Raw genomic sequence first — 17,149 nt, forward strand, 5'->3', positions numbered from 1 at the left:
TGGTGACTCTGTAGCGTGCTTTTACGTAGCAAAAAAGTTTTCCAGTGTAAGCTAATAGCAGTCAGTGTCCTTAAAGCGGCTGTTTCAGGCCTTCAGCGTGTGCCCTGCAGACTCCTGCCAGTGTACTTTGACAGTTGGCACTCATATCTGGTGTCTCTGTAACGTGCTTTTACAAAGCAAAAAAGTTTTCCAGTGTAAGCTAATAGCAGTCAGTGTCCTTAAAGCGGGTGTGTCAGGCCTGCCTTCAGCGTGTGCCCTGCAGACCCCTGCCAGTGTACTTTGACAGTTGCCACTCATATCTGGTGTCTCTATAGCGTGCTTTTACCAAGAAAAAAAGTTTTCCAGTGTAAGCTAATAGCAGTCAGTGTCCTTAAAGCGGGTGTGTCAGGCCTTCCTTCATCGTGTGCCCTGCAGACCCCTGCCAGTGTACTTTGACAGTTGCCACTCATATCTGGTGTCTCTATAGCATGCTTTTACAAAACAAAAAAGTTTTCCTGTGTAAGCTAATAGCAGTCAGTGTCCTTAAAGCGGGTGTGTCAGGCCTTCCTTCAGCGTGTGCCCTGCAGACCCCTGCCAGTGTACTTTGACAGTTGCCACTCATATCTGGTGTCTCTATAGCATGCTTTTACAAAGCAAAAAAGTTTTCCAGTGTAAGCTAATAGCAGTCAGTGTCCTTAAAGCGGGTGTGTCAGGCCTTCCTTCAGCGTGTGCCCTGCAGACCCCTGCCAGTGTACTTTGACAGTTGCCACTCATATCTGGTGTCTCTATAGCGTGCTTTTACATAGCAAAAAAGTTTTCCAGTTTAAGCTAATAGCAGTCAGTGTCCTTAAAGCGGGTGTGTCAGGCCTTCCTTCAGCGTGTGCCCTGCAGACCCCTGCCAGTGTACTTTGACAGTTGCCACTCATATCTGGTGTCTCTATAGCGTACTTTTACCAAGAAAAAAAGTTTTCCAGTGTAAGCTAATAGCAGTCAGTGTCCTTAAAGCGGGTGTGTCAGGCCTTCCTTCAGCGTGTGCTCTACAGACCCCTGCCAGTGTACTTTGACAGTTGCCACTCATATCTGGTGTCTCTATAGCGTGCTTTTACATAGCAAAAAAGTTTTCCAGTTTAAGCTAATAGCAGTCAGTGTCCTTAAAGCGGGTGTGTCAGGCCTTCCTTCAGCGTGTGCCCTGCAGACCCCTGCCAGTGTACTTTGACAGTTGCCACTCATATCTGGTGTCTCTATAGCGTACTTTTACCAAGAAAAAAAGTTTTCCAGTGTAAGCTAATAGCAGTCAGTGTCCTTAAAGCGAGTGTGTCAGGCCTTCCTTCAGCGTGTGCCCTGCAGACCCCTGCCAGTGTACTTTGACAGTTGCCACTCATATCTGGTGACTCTGTAGTGTGCTTTTACAAAGCAAAAACGTTTTCCAGTGTAAGCTAATAGCAGTCAGTGTCCTTAAAGCGGGTGTTTCAGGCCTTCAGCGTGTGCCCTGCAGACCCCTGCCAGTGTACTTTGACAGTTGCCACTCATATCTGGTGTCTCTGTAGCGTGCTTTTACAAAGCAAAAAAGTTTTCCAGTGTAAGCTAATAGCAGTCAGTGTCCTTAAAGCGGGTGTGTCAGGCCTTCCTTCAGCGTGTGCCCTGCAGACCCCTGCCAGTGTACTTTGACAGTTGCCACTCAAATCTGGTATCTCTATAGCGTGCTTTTACCAAGAAAAAAAGCTTTCCAGTCTAAGCTAATAGCAGTCAGTGTCCTTAAAGCGGGTGTGTCAGGCCTTCCTAAAGCGTGTGCCTTGCAGACCCCTGCCAGTGTACTTTGACAGTTGCCACTCATATCTGGTATCTCTGTAGCGTGCTTTTAAAAAGCAAAAATTTTTCCAGTGTAAGCTAATAGCAGTCAGTGTCCTTAAAGCGGGTTTTTCAGGCCTTCAGCGTGTGCCCTGCAGACCCCTGCCAGTGTACTTTGACAGTTGCCACTCATATCTGGTGTCTCTATAGCGTGCTTTTACAAAGCAAAAAAGTTTTCCACTGTAAGCTAATAGCAGTCAGTGTCCTTCAAGCGGGTGTGTCAGGCCTTCCTTCAGCGTGTGCCCTGCAGACCCCTGCCAGTGTACTTTGACAGTTGCCACTCATATCTGGTGTCTCTATAGCGTGCTTTTACAAAGCAAAAAAGTTTTCCAGTGTAAGCTAATAGCAGTCAGTGTCCTTAAAGCGGGTGTTTCAGGCCTTCCTTCAGCGTGTGCCCTGCAGACCCCTGCCAGTGTACTTTGACAGTTGCCACTCAAATCTGGTGTCTCTGTAGCGTGCTTTTACAAAGCAAAAAAGTGTTCCAGTGTAAGCTAATAGCAGTCAGTGTCCTTAAAGCGGGTGTTTCAGGCCTTCAGCGTGTTCCCTGCAGACCCCTGACAGTGTACTTTGACAGTTGCCACTCATATCTGGTGTCTCTATAGCGTGCTTTTACAAAGAAAAAAAGTTTTCCAGTGTAAGCTAATAGCAGTCAGTGTCCTTAAAGCGGGTGTGTCAGGCCTTCCTTCAGCGTGTGCCCTGCAGACCCCTGCCAGTGTACTTTGACAGTTGCCACTCATATCTGGTGTCTCTATAGCGTGCTTTTACAAAGCAAAAAAGTTTTCCAGTGTAAGCTAATAGCAGTCAGTGTCCTTAAAGCGGGTGTGTCAGGCCTTCCTTCAGCGTGTGCCCTGCAGACCCCTGCCAGTGTACTTTGACAGTTGCCACTCATATCTGGTGTCTCTATAGCGTGCTTTTACAAAGCAAAATTGTTTTCCAGTGTAAGCTAATAGCAGTCAGTGTCCTTAAAGCGGGTGTGTCAGGCCTTCCTTCAGCGTGTGCCCTGCAGACCCCTGCCAGTGTACTTTGACAGTTGCCACTCATATCTGGTGTCTCTATAGCGTGCTTTTACAAAGCAAAAAAGTTTTCCAGTGTAAGCTAATAGCAGTCAGTGTCCTTAAAGCGGGTGTGTCAGGCCTTCCTTCAGCGTGTGCCCTGCAGACCCCTGCCAGTGTACTTTGACAGTTGCCACTCATATCTGGTGTCTCTATAGCGTGCTTTTACCAAGAAAAAAAGTTTTCCCGTCTAAGCTAATAGCAGAAAGTGTCCTTAAAGCGGGTGTGTCAGGCCTTCCTTCAGCGTGTGCCCTGCAGACCCCTGCCAGTTTACTTTGAAAGTTGCCACTCATATCTGGTGTCTCTATAGCGTGCTTTTACCAAGAAAAAAAGTTTTCCAGTGTAAGCTAATAGCAGTCAGTGTCCTTAAAGCGGGTGTGTCAGGCCTTCCTTCAGCGTGTGCCTTGCAGACCCCTGCCAGTTTACTTTGACAGTTGCCACTCATATCTGGTGTCTCTATAGCATGCTTTTACAAAGCAAAAAAGTTTTCCAGTGTAAGCTAATAGCAGTCAGTGTCCTTAAAGCGGGTGTGTCAGGCCTTCCTTCAGCGTGTGCTCTACAGACCACTGCCAGTGTACTTTGACAGTTGCCACTCATATCTGGTTTCTCTGTAGCATGCTTTTACAAATCAAAAAAGTTTTCCAGTGTAAGCTAATAGCAGTCAGTGTCCTTAAAGCAGGTGTGTCAGGCCTTCATTCAGCGTGTGCCCTGCAGACCCCTGCCAGTGTACTTTGACAGTTGCCACTCATATCTGGTGACTCTGTAGCGTGCTTTTACAAAGCAAAAAAGTTTTCCAGTGTAAGCTAATAGCAGTCAGTGTCCTTAAAGCGGGTGTTTCAGGCCTTCTGCGTGTGCCCTGCAGACCCCTGCCAGTGTACTTTGACAGTTGACACTCATATCTGGTGACTCTGTAGCGTGCTTTTACAAAGCAAAAAAGTTTTCTAGTGTAAGCTAATAGCAGTCAGTGTCCTTAAAGCGGGTGTGTCAGGCCTTTCTTCAGCGTGTGCCCTGCAGACCCCTGCCAGTGTATTTGACAGTTGCCACGCATATCTGGTGTCTCTATAGCGTGCTTTTACAAAGCAAAAAAGTTTTCCAGTGTAAGCTAATAGCAGTCAGTGTCCTTAAAGCGGGTGTTTCAGGCCTTCCTTCAGCGTGTGCCCTGCAGACCCCTGCCAGTGTACTTTGACAGTTGCCACTCAAATCTGGTGTCTCTGTAGCGTGCTTTTACAAAGCAAAAAAGTTTTCCAGTGTAAGCTAATAGCAGTCAGTGTCCTTAAAGCGGGTGATTCAGGCCTTCAGCTTGTGCCCTGCAGACCCCTGCCAGTGTACTTTGACAGTTGCCACTCATATCTGGTGTCTCTATAGCGTGCTTTTACAAAGCAAAAAAGTATTCCACTGTAAGCTAATAGCAGTCAGTGTCCTTCAAGCAGGTGTGTCAGGCCTGCCTTCAGCGTGTGCCCTGCAGACCCCTGCCAGTGTACTTTGACAGTTGCCACTCATATCTGGTGTCTCTATAGCGTGCTTTTACAAAGCAAAAACGTTTTCCAGTGTAAACTAATAGCAGTCAGTGTCCTTGAAGCGGGTGTGTCAGGCCTTCCTTCAGCGTGTGCCCTGCAGACCCCTGCCAGTGTACTTTGACAGTTGCCACTCATATCTGGTGTCTCCATAGCGTGCTTTTACCAAGAAAAAAAGTTTTCCAGTGTAAGCTAATAGCAGTCAGTGTACTTAAATCGGGTGTGTCAGGCCTTCCTTCAGCGTGTACCCTGCAGACCCCTGCCAGTGTACTTTGACAGTTGCCACTCATATCTGGTGACTCTGTAGCGTGCTTTTACAAAGCAAAAAAGTTTTCCAGTGTAAGCTAATAGCAGTCAGTGTCCTTCAAGCGGCTGTTTCAGGCCTTCAGCGTGTGCCCTGCAGACCCCTGCCAGTGTACTTTGACAGTTGCCACTCATATCTGGTGTCTCTGTAGCGTGCTTTTACAAAGCAAAAAAGTTTTCCAGTGTAAGCTAATAGCAGTCAGTGTCCTTAAAGCGGGTGTGTCAGGCCTGCCTTCAGCGTGTGCCCTGCAGACCCCTGCCAGTGTACTTTGACAGTTGCCACTCATATCTGGTGTCTCTGTAGCGTGCTTTTACAAAGCAAAAAAGTTTTCCAGTGTAAGCTAATAGCAGTCAGTGTCCTTAAAGCGGGTGTGTCAGGCCTGCCTTCAGCGTGTGCCCTGCAGACCCCTGCCAGTGTACTTTGACAGTTGCCACTCATATCTGGTGTCTCTATAGCGTGCTTTTACCAAGAAAAAAAGTTTTCCAGTGTAAGCTAGTAGCAGTCAGTGTCCTTAAAGCGGGTGTGTCAGGCCTTCCTTCAGCGTGTGCCCTGCAGACCCCTGCCAGTGTACTTTGACAGTTGCCACTCATATCTGGTGTCTCTATAGCGTGCTTTTACCAAGAAAAAAAGTTTTCCAGTGTAAGCTAATAGCAGTCAGTGTCCTTAAATCGGGTGTGTCAGGCCTTCCTTCAGCGTGTACCCTGCAGACCCCTGCCAGTGTACTTTGACAGTTGCCACTCATATCTGGTGACTCTGTAGCGTGCTTTTACAAAGCAAAAAAGTTTTCCAGTGTAAGCTAATAGCAGTCAGTGTCCTTCAAGTGGCTGTTTCAGGCCTTCAGCGTGTGCCCTGCAGACCCCTGCCAGTGTACTTTGACAGTTGCCACTCATATCTGGTGTCTCTGTAGCGTGCTTTTACAAAGCAAAAAAGTTTTCCAGTGTAAGCTAATAGCAGTCAGTGTCCTTAAAGCGGGTGTGTCAGGCCTGCCTTCAGCGTGTGCCCTGCAGACCCCTGCCAGTGTACTTTGACAGTTGCCACTCATATCTGGTGTCTCTATAGCGTGCTTTTACCAAGAAAAAAAGTTTTCCAGTGTAAGCTAATAGCAGTCAGTGTCCTTAAATCGGGTGTGTCAGGCCTTCCTTCAGCGTGTACCCTGCAGACCCCTGCCAGTGTACTTTGACAGTTGCCACTCATATCTGGTGACTCTGTAGCGTGCTTTTACAAAGCAAAAAAGTTTTCCAGTGTAAGCTAATAGCAGTCAGTGTCCTTCAAGCGGATGTTTCAGGCCTTCAGCGTGTGCCTGCAGACCCCTGCCAGTGTACTTTGACAGTTGCCACTCATATCTGGTGTCTCTGTAGCGTGCTTTTACAAAGCAAAAAAGTTTTCCAGTGTAAGCTAATAGCAGTCAGTGTCCTTAAAGCGGGTGTGTCAGGCCTGCCTTCAGCGTGTGCCCTGCAGACCCCTGCCAGTGTACTTTGACAGTTGCCACTCATATCTGGTGTCTCTATAGCGTGCTTTTACCAAGAAAAAAAGTTTTCCAGTGTAAGCTAATAGCAGTCAGTGTCCTTAAAGCGGGTGTGTCAGGCCTTCCTTCAGCGTGTGCCCTGCAGACCCCTGCCAGTGTACTTTGACAGTTGCCACTCATATCTGGTGTCTCTATAGCATGCTTTTACAAAACAAAAAAGTTTTCCTGTGTAAGCTAATAGCAGTCAGTGTCCTTAAAGCGGGTGTGTCAGGCCTTCCTTCAGCGTGTGCCCTGCAGACCCCTGCCAGTGTTCTTTGACAGTTGCCACTCATATCTGGTGTCTCTATAGCATGCTTTTACAAAACAAAAAAGTTTTCCAGTGTAAGCTAATAGCAGTCAGTGTCCTTAAAGCGGGTGTGTCAGGCCTTCCTTCAGCGTGTGCCCTGCAGACCCCTGCCAGTGTACTTTGACAGTTGCCACTCATATCTGGTGACTCTGTAGCGTGCTTTTACAAAGCAAAAAAGTTTTCCAGTGTAAGCTAATAGCAGTCAGTGTCCTTAAAGCGGGTGTTTCAGGCCTTCAGCGTGTGCCCTGCAGACCCCTGCCAGTGTACTTTGACAGTTGCCACTCATATCTGGTATCTCTGTAGCGTGCTTTTACAAAGCAAAATTTTTTCCAGTGTAAGCTAATAGCAGTCAGTGTCCTTAAAGCGGGTGTTTCAGGCCTTCAGCGTGTGCCCTGCAGACCCCTGCCAGTGTACTTTGACAGTTGCCACTCATATCTGGTGTCTCTATAGCGTGCTTTTACCAAGAAAAAAAGTTTTCCAGTGTAAGCTAATAGCAGTCAGTGTCCTTAAAGCGGGTGTGTCAGGCCTTCCTTCAGCGTGTGTCCTGCAGACCCCTGCCAGTTTACTTTGACAGTTGCCACTCATATCTGGTGTCTCTATAGCATGCTTTTACAAAACAAAAAAGTTTTCCAGTGTAAGCTAATAGCAGTCAGTGTCCTTAAAGCGGGTGTGTCAGGCCTTCCTTCAGCGTGTGCCCTGGAGACCCCTGCCAGTGTACTTTGAAAGTTGCCACTCATATCTGGTGACTCTGTAGCGTGCTTTTACAAAGCAAAAAAGTTTTCCAGTCTAAGCTAATAGCAGTCAGTGTCCTTAAAGCGTGTGTGTCAGGCCTTCCTTCAGCGTGTGCCCTGCAGACCCCTGCCAGTGTACTTTGACAGTTGCCACTCATATCTGGTGTCTCTGTAGTGTCCTTTTACAAAGCAAAAAAGTTTCCCAGTGTAAGCTAATAGCAGTCAGTGTCCTTAAAGCGGGTGTTTCAGGCCTTCAGCGTGTGCCCTGCAGACCCCTGCCAGTGTACTTTGACAGTTGCCACTCATATCTGGTATCTCTGTAGCGTGCTTTTACAAAGCAAAAATGTTTCCAGTGTAAGCTAATAGCAGTCAGTGTCCTTAAAGCGGGTGTTTCAGGCCTTCAGCGTGTGCCCTGCAGACCCCTGCCAGTGTACTTTGACAGTTGCCACTCATATCTGGTGTCTCTATAGCGTGCTTTTACCAAGAAAAACGTTTTCCAGTGTAAGCTAATAGCAGTCAGTGTCCTTAAAGCGGGTGTGTCAGGCCTTCCTTCAGCGTGTGCCCTGCAGACCCCTGCCAGTGTACTTTGACAGTTGCCACTCATATCTGGTGTCTCTATAGCATGCTTTTACAAAACAAAAAAGTTTTCCAGTGTAAGCTAATAGCAGTCAGTGTCCTTAAAGCGGGTGTGTCAGGCCTTCCTTCAGCGTGTGCCCTGCAGACCCCTGCCAGTCTACTTTGACATTTGCCACTCATATCTGGTGTCTCTATAGCGTGCTTTTACCAAGAAAAAAAGTTTTCCAGTGTAAGCTAATAGCAGTCAGTGTCCTTAAAGCGGGTGTGTCCGGCCTTCCTTCAGCGTGTGCTCTACAGACCACTGCCAGTGTACTTTGACAGTTGCCACTCATATCTGGTTTCTCTGTAGCATGCTTTTACAAATCAAAAAAGTTTTCCAGTGTAAGCTAATAGCAGTCAGTGTCCTTAAAGCAGGTGTGTCAGGCCTTCATTCAGCGTGTGCCCTGCAGACCCCTGCCAGTGTACTTTGACAGTTGCCACTCATATCTGGTGACTCTGTAGCGTGCTTTTACAAAGCAAAAAAGTTTTCCAGTGTAAGCTAATAGCAGTCAGTGTCCTTAAAGCGGGTGTTTCAGGCCTTCTGCGTGTGCCCTGCAGACCCCTGCCAGTGTACTTTGACAGTTGACACTCATATCTGGTGACTCTGTAGCGTGCTTTTACAAAGCAAAAAAGTTTTCTAGTGTAAGCTAATAGCAGTCAGTGTCCTTAAAGCGGGTGTGTCAGGCCTTCCTTCAGCGTGTGCCCTGCAGACCCCTGCCAGTGTATTTGACAGTTGCCACGCATATCTGGTGTCTCTATAGCGTGCTTTTACAAAGCAAAAAAGTTTTCCAGTGTAAGCTAATAGCAGTCAGTGTCCTTAAAGCGGGTGTTTCAGGCCTTCCTTCAGCGTGTGCCCTGCAGACCCCTGCCAGTGTACTTTGACAGTTGCCACTCAAATCTGGTGTCTCTGTAGCGTGCTTTTACAAAGCAAAAAAGTTTTCCAGTGTAAGCTAATAGCAGTCAGTGTCCTTAAAGCGGGTGATTCAGGCCTTCAGCTTGTGCCCTGCAGACCCCTGCCAGTGTACTTTGACAGTTGCCACTCATATCTGGTGTCTCTATAGCGTGCTTTTACAAAGCAAAAAAGTATTCCACTGTAAGCTAATAGCAGTCAGTGTCCTTCAAGCAGGTGTGTCAGGCCTGCCTTCAGCGTGTGCCCTGCAGACCCCTGCCAGTGTACTTTGACAGTTGCCACTCATATCTGGTGTCTCTATAGCGTGCTTTTACAAAGCAAAAACGTTTTCCAGTGTAAACTAATAGCAGTCAGTGTCCTTGAAGCGGGTGTGTCAGGCCTTCCTTCAGCGTGTGCCCTGCAGACCCCTGCCAGTGTACTTTGACAGTTGCCACTCATATCTGGTGTCTCCATAGCGTGCTTTTACCAAGAAAAAAAGTTTTCCAGTGTAAGCTAATAGCAGTCAGTGTACTTAAATCGGGTGTGTCAGGCCTTCCTTCAGCGTGTACCCTGCAGACCCCTGCCAGTGTACTTTGACAGTTGCCACTCATATCTGGTGACTCTGTAGCGTGCTTTTACAAAGCAAAAAAGTTTTCCAGTGTAAGCTAATAGCAGTCAGTGTCCTTCAAGCGGCTGTTTCAGGCCTTCAGCGTGTGCCCTGCAGACCCCTGCCAGTGTACTTTGACAGTTGCCACTCATATCTGGTGTCTCTGTAGCGTGCTTTTACAAAGCAAAAAAGTTTTCCAGTGTAAGCTAATAGCAGTCAGTGTCCTTAAAGCGGGTGTGTCAGGCCTGCCTTCAGCGTGTGCCCTGCAGACCCCTGCCAGTGTACTTTGACAGTTGCCACTCATATCTGGTGTCTCTATAGCGTGCTTTTACCAAGAAAAAAAGTTTTCCAGTGTAAGCTAGTAGCAGTCAGTGTCCTTAAAGCGGGTGTGTCAGGCCTTCCTTCAGCGTGTGCCCTGCAGACCCCTGCCAGTGTACTTTGACAGTTGCCACTCATATCTGGTGTCTCTATAGCGTGCTTTTACCAAGAAAAAAAGTTTTCCAGTGTAAGCTAATAGCAGTCAGTGTCCTTAAATCGGGTGTGTCAGGCCTTCCTTCAGCGTGTACCCTGCAGACCCCTGCCAGTGTACTTTGACAGTTGCCACTCATATCTGGTGACTCTGTAGCGTGCTTTTACAAAGCAAAAAAGTTTTCCAGTGTAAGCTAATAGCAGTCAGTGTCCTTCAAGTGGCTGTTTCAGGCCTTCAGCGTGTGCCCTGCAGACCCCTGCCAGTGTACTTTGACAGTTGCCACTCATATCTGGTGTCTCTATAGCGTGCTTTTACAAAGCAAAAAAGTTTTCCAGTGTAAGCTAATAGCAGTCAGTGTCCTTAAAGCGGGTGTGTCAGGCCTGCCTTCAGCGTGTGCCCTGCAGACCCCTGCCAGTGTACTTTGACAGTTGCCACTCATATCTGGTGTCTCTATAGCGTGCTTTTACCAAGAAAAAAAGTTTTCCAGTGTAAGCTAATAGCAGTCAGTGTCCTTAAATCGGGTGTGTCAGGCCTTCCTTCAGCGTGTACCCTGCAGACCCCTGCCAGTGTACTTTGACAGTTGCCACTCATATCTGGTGACTCTGTAGCGTGCTTTTACAAAGCAAAAAAGTTTTCCAGTGTAAGCTAATAGCAGTCAGTGTCCTTCAAGCGGATGTTTCAGGCCTTCAGCGTGTGCCTGCAGACCCCTGCCAGTGTACTTTGACAGTTGCCACTCATATCTGGTGTCTCTGTAGCGTGCTTTTACAAAGCAAAAAAGTTTTCCAGTGTAAGCTAATAGCAGTCAGTGTCCTTAAAGCGGGTGTGTCAGGCCTGCCTTCAGCGTGTGCCCTGCAGACCCCTGCCAGTGTACTTTGACAGTTGCCACTCATATCTGGTGTCTCTATAGCGTGCTTTTACCAAGAAAAAAAGTTTTCCAGTGTAAGCTAATAGCAGTCAGTGTCCTTAAAGCGGGTGTGTCAGGCCTTCCTTCAGCGTGTGCCCTGCAGACCCCTGCCAGTGTACTTTGACAGTTGCCACTCATATCTGGTGTCTCTATAGCATGCTTTTACAAAACAAAAAAGTTTTCCTGTGTAAGCTAATAGCAGTCAGTGTCCTTAAAGCGGGTGTGTCAGGCCTTCCTTCAGCGTGTGCCCTGCAGACCCCTGCCAGTGTTCTTTGACAGTTGCCACTCATATCTGGTGTCTCTATAGCATGCTTTTACAAAACAAAAAAGTTTTCCAGTGTAAGCTAATAGCAGTCAGTGTCCTTAAAGCGGGTGTGTCAGGCCTTCCTTCAGCGTGTGCCCTGCAGACCCCTGCCAGTGTACTTTGACAGTTGCCACTCATATCTGGTGACTCTGTAGCGTGCTTTTACAAAGCAAAAAAGTTTTCCAGTGTAAGCTAATAGCAGTCAGTGTCCTTAAAGCGGGTGTTTCAGGCCTTCAGCGTGTGCCCTGCAGACCCCTGCCAGTGTACTTTGACAGTTGCCACTCATATCTGGTATCTCTGTAGCGTGCTTTTACAAAGCAAAAATTTTTCCAGTGTAAGCTAATAGCAGTCAGTGTCCTTAAAGCGGGTGTTTCAGGCCTTCAGCGTGTGCCCTGCAGACCCCTGCCAGTGTACTTTGACAGTTGCCACTCATATCTGGTGTCTCTATAGCGTGCTTTTACCAAGAAAAAAAGTTTTCCAGTGTAAGCTAATAGCAGTCAGTGTCCTTAAAGCGGGTGTGTCAGGCCTTCCTTCAGCGTGTGTCCTGCAGACCCCTGCCAGTTTACTTTGACAGTTGCCACTCATATCTGGTGTCTCTATAGCATGCTTTTACAAAACAAAAAAGTTTTCCAGTGTAAGCTAATAGCAGTCAGTGTCCTTAAAGCGGGTGTGTCAGGCCTTCCTTCAGCGTGTGCCCTGGAGACCCCTGCCAGTGTACTTTGAAAGTTGCCACTCATATCTGGTGACTCTGTAGCGTGCTTTTACAAAGCAAAAAAGTTTTCCAGTCTAAGCTAATAGCAGTCAGTGTCCTTAAAGCGTGTGTGTCAGGCCTTCCTTCAGCGTGTGCCCTGCAGACCCCTGCCAGTGTACTTTGACAGTTGCCACTCATATCTGGTGTCTCTGTAGTGTCCTTTTACAAAGCAAAAAAGTTTCCCAGTGTAAGCTAATAGCAGTCAGTGTCCTTAAAGCGGGTGTTTCAGGCCTTCAGCGTGTGCCCTGCAGACCCCTGCCAGTGTACTTTGACAGTTGCCACTCATATCTGGTATCTCTGTAGCGTGCTTTTACAAAGCAAAAATGTTTCCAGTGTAAGCTAATAGCAGTCAGTGTCCTTAAAGCGGGTGTTTCAGGCCTTCAGCGTGTGCCCTGCAGACCCCTGCCAGTGTACTTTGACAGTTGCCACTCATATCTGGTGTCTCTATAGCGTGCTTTTACCAAGAAAAACGTTTTCCAGTGTAAGCTAATAGCAGTCAGTGTCCTTAAAGCGGGTGTGTCAGGCCTTCCTTCAGCGTGTGCCCTGCAGACCCCTGCCAGTGTACTTTGACAGTTGCCACTCATATCTGGTGTCTCTATAGCATGCTTTTACAAAACAAAAAAGTTTTCCAGTGTAAGCTAATAGCAGTCAGTGTCCTTAAAGCGGGTGTGTCAGGCCTTCCTTCAGCGTGTGCCCTGCAGACCCCTGCCAGTCTACTTTGACAGTTGCCACTCATATCTGGTGTCTCTATAGCGTGCTTTTACCAAGAAAAAAAGTTTTCCAGTGTAAGCTAATAGCAGTCAGTGTCCTTAAATCGGGTGTGTCAGGCCTTCCTTCAGCGTGTACCCTGCAGACCCCTGCCAGTGTACTTTGACAGTTGCCACTCATATCTGGTGACTCTGTAGCGTGCTTTTACAAAGCAAAAAAGTTTTCCAGTGTAAGTTAATAGCAGTCAGTGTCCTTCAAGCGGCTGTTTCAGGCCTTCAGCGTGTGCCCTGCAGACCCCTGCCAGTGTACTTTGACAGTTGCCACTCATATCTGGTGTCTCTGTAGCGTGCTTTTACAAAGCAAAAAAGTTTTCCAGTGTAAGCTAATAGCAGTCAGTGTCCTTAAAGCGGGTGTGTCAGGCCTGCCTTCAGCGTGTGCCCTGCAGACCCCTGCCAGTGTACTTTGACAGTTGCCACTCATATCTGGTGTCTCTGTAGCGTGCTTTTACAAAGCAAAAAAGTTTTCCAGTGTAAGCTAATAGCAGTCAGTGTCCTTAAAGCGGGTGTGTCAGGCCTGCCTTCAGCGTGTGCCCTGCAGACCCCTGCCAGTGTACTTTGACAGTTGCCACTCATATCTGGTGTCTCTATAGCGTGCTTTTACCAAGAAAAAAAGTTTTCCAGTGTAAGCTAATAGCAGTCAGTGTCCTTAAAGCGGGTGTGTCAGGCCTTCCTTCAGCGTGTGCCCTGCAGACCCCTGCCAGTGTACTTTGACAGTTGCCACTCATATCTGGTGTCTCTATAGCGTGCTTTTACCAAGAAAAAAAGTTTTCCAGTGTAAGCTAATAGCAGTCAGTGTCCTTAAATCGGGTGTGTCAGGCCTTCCTTCAGCGTGTACCCTGCAGACCCCTGCCAGTGTACTTTGACAGTTGCCACTCATATCTGGTGTCTCTATAGCGTGCTTTTACCAAGAAAAAGAGTTTTCCAGTGTAAGCTAATAGCAGTCAGTGTCCTTAAATCGGGTGTGTCAGGCCTTCCTTCAGCGTGTACCCTGCAGACCCCTGCCAGTGTACTTTGACAGTTGCCACTCATATCTGGTGACTCTGTAGCGTGCTTTTACAAAGCAAAAAAGTTTTCCAGTGTAAGCTAATAGCAGTCAGTGTAATTCAAGCGGCTGTTTCAGGCCTTCAGCGTGTGCCTGCAGACCCCTGCCAGTGTACTTTGACAGTTGCCACTCATATCTGGTGTCTCTGTAGCGTGCTTTTACAAAGCAAAAAAGTTTTCCAGTGTAAGCTAATAGCAGTCAGTGTCCTTAAAGCGGGTGTGTCAGGCCTGCCTTCAGCGTGTGCCCTGCAGACCCCTGCCAGTGTACTTTGACAGTTGCCACTCATATCTGGTGTCTCTATAGCGTGCTTTTACCAAGAAAAAAAGTTTTCCAGTGTAAGCTAATAGCAGTCAGTGTCCTTAAAGCGGGTGTGTCAGGCCTTCCTTCAGCGTGTGCCCTGCAGACCCCTGCCAGTGTACTTTGACAGTTGCCACTCATATCTGGTGTCTCTATAGCATGCTTTTACAAAACAAAAAAGTTTTCCTGTGTAAGCTAATAGCAGTCAGTGTCCTTAAAGCGGGTGTGTCAGGCCTTCCTTCAGCGTGTGCCCTGCAGACCCCTGCCAGTGTTCTTTGACAGTTGCCACTCATATCTGGTGTCTCTATAGCATGCTTTTACAAAACAAAAAAGTTTTCCAGTGTAAGCTAATAGCAGTCAGTGTCCTTAAAGCGGGTGTGTCAGGCCTTCCTTCAGCGTGTGCCCTGCAGACCCCTGCCAGTGTACTTTGACAGTTGCCACTCATATCTGGTGACTCTGTAGCGTGCTTTTACAAAGCAAAAAAGTTTTCCAGTGTAAGCTAATAGCAGTCAGTGTCCTTAAAGCGGGTGTTTCAGGCCTTCAGCGTGTGCCCTGCAGACCCCTGCCAGTGTACTTTGACAGTTGCCACTCATATCTGGTATCTCTGTAGCGTGCTTTTACAAAGCAAAAATGTTTCCAGTGTAAGCTAATAGCAGTCAGTGTCCTTAAAGCGGGTGTTTCAGGCCTTCAGCGTGTGCCCTGCAGACCCCTGCCAGTGTACTTTGACAGTTGCCACTCATATCTGGTGTCTCTATAGCGTGCTTTTACCAAGAAAAACGTTTTCCAGTGTAAGCTAATAGCAGTCAGTGTCCTTAAAGCGGGTGTGTCAGGCCTGCCTTCAGCGTGTGCCCTGCAGACCCCTGCCAGTGTACTTTGACAGTTGCCACTCATATCTGGTGTCTCTATAGCGTGCTTTTACCAAGAAAAAAAGTTTTCCAGTGTAAGCTAATAGCAGTCAGTGTCCTTAAAGCGGGTGTGTCAGGCCTTCCTTCAGCGTGTGCCCTGCAGACCCCTGCCAGTGTACTTTGACAGTTGCCACTCATATCTGGTGTCTCTATAGCATGCTTTTACAAAACAAAAAAGTTTTCCTGTGTAAGCTAATAGCAGTCAGTGTCCTTAAAGCGGGTGTGTCAGGCCTTCCTTCAGCGTGTGCCCTGCAGACCCCTGCCAGTGTTCTTTGACAGTTGCCACTCATATCTGGTGTCTCTATAGCATGCTTTTACAAAACAAAAAAGTTTTCCAGTGTAAGCTAATAGCAGTCAGTGTCCTTAAAGCGGGTGTGTCAGGCCTTCCTTCAGCGTGTGCCCTGCAGACCCCTGCCAGTGTACTTTGACAGTTGCCACTCATATCTGGTGACTCTGTAGCGTGCTTTTACAAAGCAAAAAAGTTTTCCAGTGTAAGCTAATAGCAGTCAGTGTCCTTAAAGCGGGTGTTTCAGGCCTTCAGCGTGTGCCCTGCAGACCCCTGCCAGTGTACTTTGACAGTTGCCACTCATATCTGGTATCTCTGTAGCGTGCTTTTACAAAGCAAAAATTTTTCCAGTGTAAGCTAATAGCAGTCAGTGTCCTTAAAGCGGGTGTTTCAGGCCTTCAGCGTGTGCCCTGCAGACCCCTGCCAGTGTACTTTGACAGTTGCCACTCATATCTGGTGTCTCTATAGCGTGCTTTTACCAAGAAAAAAAGTTTTCCAGTGTAAGCTAATAGCAGTCAGTGTCCTTAAAGCGGGTGTGTCAGGCCTTCCTTCAGCGTGTGTCCTGCAGACCCCTGCCAGTTTACTTTGACAGTTGCCACTCATATCTGGTGTCTCTATAGCATGCTTTTACAAAACAAAAAAGTTTTCCAGTGTAAGCTAATAGCAGTCAGTGTCCTTAAAGCGGGTGTGTCAGGCCTTCCTTCAGCGTGTGCCCTGGAGACCCCTGCCAGTGTACTTTGAAAGTTGCCACTCATATCTGGTGACTCTGTAGCGTGCTTTTACAAAGCAAAAAAGTTTTCCAGTCTAAGCTAATAGCAGTCAGTGTCCTTAAAGCGTGTGTGTCAGGCCTTCCTTCAGCGTGTGCCCTGCAGACCCCTGCCAGTGTACTTTGACAGTTGCCACTCATATCTGGTGTCTCTGTAGTGTCCTTTTACAAAGCAAAAAAGTTTCCCAGTGTAAGCTAATAGCAGTCAGTGTCCTTAAAGCGGGTGTTTCAGGCCTTCAGCGTGTGCCCTGCAGACCCCTGCCAGTGTACTTTGACAGTTGCCACTCATATCTGGTATCTCTGTAGCGTGCTTTTACAAAGCAAAAATGTTTCCAGTGTAAGCTAATAGCAGTCAGTGTCCTTAAAGCGGGTGTTTCAGGCCTTCAGCGTGTGCCCTGCAGACCCCTGCCAGTGTACTTTGACAGTTGCCACTCATATCTGGTGTCTCTATAGCGTGCTTTTACCAAGAAAAACGTTTTCCAGTGTAAGCTAATAGCAGTCAGTGTCCTTAAAGCGGGTGTGTCAGGCCTTCCTTCAGCGTGTGCCCTGCAGACCCCTGCCAGTGTACTTTGACAGTTGCCACTCATATCTGGTGTCTCTATAGCATGCTTTTACAAAACAAAAAAGTTTTCCCGTGTAAGCTAATAGCAGTCAGTGTCCTTAAAGCGGGTGTGTCAGGCCTTCCTTCAGCGTGTGCCCTGCAGACCCCTGCCAGTCTACTTTGACAGTTGCCACTCATATCTGGTGTCTCTATAGCGTGCTTATACCAAGAAAAAAAGTTTTCCAGTGTAAGCTAATAGCAGTCAGTGTCCTTAAATCGGGTGTGTCAGGCCTTCCTTCAGCGTGTACCCTGCAGACCCCTGCCAGTGTACTTTGACAGTTGCCACTCATATCTGGTGACTCTGTAGCGTGCTTTTACAAAGCAAAAAAGTTTTCCAGTGTAAGTTAATAGCAGTCAGTGTCCTTCAAGCGGCTGTTTCAGGCCTTCAGCGTGTGCCCTGCAGACCCCTGCCAGTGTACTTTGACAGTTGCCACTCATATCTGGTGTCTCTGTAGCGTGCTTTTACAAAGCAAAAAAGTTTTCCAGTGTAAGCTAATAGCAGTCAGTGTCCTTAAAGCGGGTGTGTCAGGCCTGCCTTCAGCGTGTGCCCTGCAGACCCCTGCCAGTGTACTTTGACAGTTGCCACTCATATCTGGTGTCTCTGTAGCGTGCTTTTACAAAGCAAAAAAGTTTTCCAGTGTAAGCTAATAGCAGTCAGTGTCCTTAAAGCGGGTGTGTCAGGCCTGCCTTCAGCGTGTGCCCTGCAG

Source organism: Pelobates fuscus, chromosome 3, assembly GCF_036172605.1.
Source record: "Pelobates fuscus isolate aPelFus1 chromosome 3, aPelFus1.pri, whole genome shotgun sequence".
NCBI lineage: Eukaryota > Metazoa > Chordata > Amphibia > Anura > Pelobatidae > Pelobates > Pelobates fuscus.